Genomic DNA, 2469 nt, shown 5'->3' with positions numbered 1-2469 from the left:
GCTCAGGCAATCCGCTCACCTCAGCCTCCCAAAGGCGCGGGATGACAGGCTGAGCCACCGTGCCTGGCTGCAATGTTCTTTGTAACATTAAAGTTGTTCTTGAAATTTCTCAGAATATTCAGATCGTTTTTGTTGTTCCATATGCATATTTCCCTCAATGAAAAATCACACGACTTCCTTGGAATTTTAGCAGACGAGGTAGCATGCAAGGGGTCAATAAAACCTTGAAACTCAAGAACACATGCCCTAATGAAATTGGTGCTGCTGACAATTACACACTGTGACACTTTTATGTTTGATTAAAGCTCAGGTGCTCATACAAAAAATAAAGCATTCTATTCATTGCTTTATTTTACTTTTCATATATAGAAGTCAAATTGAATTATTACTATATAATAAAACATACATTTTCAAGTGAAGCTTTATTTATAAGGTTGACATTTATACTTCTAATTCTGTTTTTGGTTTCTTCCTTTAAACAGTAATAATAAATGATTGTGACAGAAAAAATGAAAAGAAATTTGTTATCCTTAAATCGCCTAAATTAAAGGAACATTTACACTTTCAGTATAATCCATGATCCAAGAATTCAAATGAGGAAAGGTGGAGAAAAGAGATACAAATGATGCAGAAGGGACAAAAATGGTAGAAAAAGAAGAAAAGAAAAGATGACTTTATGTCTTTTCTAAGCAAAATTCACACTCCTATAATTTCAAGTGTAGAAACGAGTTATTGAAAATTATCAACAGGAGAGACACAACAATACGGAAATAAGAAGAAATTACTCAGGAGCATATAATAATCTTAGTGCTAAAGAAGAATAACAGACATCCTTTTTTTCTCTTAAAAGATATTTTTAAAATACACTAAAAACACCTCTATCATAGTGCTTCTTTGTCTAATGACTTAGAGATGAGTAAACACAATTTTAAAAATCCTGGACTAAAGCTTGATAGTCCAAAGTCATTCTCTTCTGTTTACTTTGTCCCAACTGAATTGGCGTGCTGAAAATGGATGTCAAGTTGCACGTGTGTTACTTATGCCACTTCAGTGAAGCCCTTTAAAAAGTGACAAGTGCTCCGGCATGCACTACGTTTCCATGGATCATCCCCATGTGAGAAAACAGTCAAAGAGGACGTCAAAGGAAGGGTGACTGAAGGTGGCTCCGAGGGACACCTTAATTGGAATCGGCATGCTGATTGACGCTTCCATGAATCAGAGAGCTGTTATATTCTAAGACCCACTCTTTAGGAAATGATTCACTAGCCAGTCAACTCAAAGGCATCAGTCATGAATGTACTTTATTTCTTAATTCATACATTAGGGGTGACAGGAATCCCTGTGTGTTTATGTTAACATTTACCAAGATAACCCATAGGAAATGGCTTTAGTGGACATGGATTATTAACCTTTCAACATGATCATCAAACAAAAGCCAACAACTTACCCATCTTCAGCATCTTTGATTACTGTTTTTGAATTTAAATAAAAAAAGATTATTTAAAGTTATGGTTATAGTTTTTCTCTGATTACATTTTTCCTTTATTTCTAAGAGACATGAAATGTGAGAAACTTTGTTTTAGAAAATAAAAGTCATTTATATTTTGTCAAAATTATCAGTTTGAATAAATATCTTTGAATGACAACTGTGTGCCCAGAACTACTGAGCTGAAGATATAAAAACCACCCAGCATGTGCTCTTGACTCAGGGAGCTTAAAGTCTCTATTATTTTATTTATTTTATTTTTTATTTTTTTGAGTTGGAGTCTCACTCTGTTGCCCAGGCTGGAGTGCTGTGGCACACTCATGGCCACCTCAGCGTTGACCTGCTGGGCTCTGGCGATCTTTCTGCCTCAGCCTTCCACTACAGGTGCGTGCTACCATGCCCGGCTAGTTTTATTTGTTTCGTTTTGTTTTTTATTGTAAAGACGAGGTATCGCCAAGTTGCCCAGGCTGATCTCGAACCTGTAGGCTCGGGCCATGCCCTTGCCTCAGCCTCCCAAAGTGCTAGGATTACAGGCTGAGCCACCGAGTCCGGCCCTTAAAGTATATTTTAAAAGACAAGCTTATTACACGGAGATGCTTTATGGTAAAAAAGATATGCTATATGAAAGTTCTTAGCAAGTATTTCAAAATATAAAACACACCAAAAAATGCAAAAGAAAAAGCTAAGTAAATTCCTTGGCTGCAGATAAAAGTTTCTCAAGAGGTCTGGAAACACTTCAATGAAATTGAGCCCGTGAAGAAGCGAAGGGGGTGACATGTAAAAACAGATACGACAGAGCACTTCGCCCTGTGTCTTAGGATCAGGAGGGATTAGAAGAGGGACCTCCCTGAGACACCAACTCAGTGTGGCACTGAAGGTCCAACATGGGATTGGTCCGCATGGGTGCCGAGGAGAGAGAGGGAGAGGAGCGGAGTCGGGAGGGAGGGAAGGGAAAGAGGGGGGAGATGGGGCCTCGAGAAGCA

Source organism: Carlito syrichta, unplaced genomic scaffold (genome assembly GCF_000164805.1).
Source record: "Carlito syrichta isolate Samal-C Ts95f unplaced genomic scaffold, Tarsius_syrichta-2.0.1 Scaffold312104, whole genome shotgun sequence".
In the NCBI taxonomy this organism is placed as follows: domain Eukaryota; kingdom Metazoa; phylum Chordata; class Mammalia; order Primates; family Tarsiidae; genus Carlito; species Carlito syrichta.
This window is presented reverse-complemented; position numbering follows the sequence as displayed.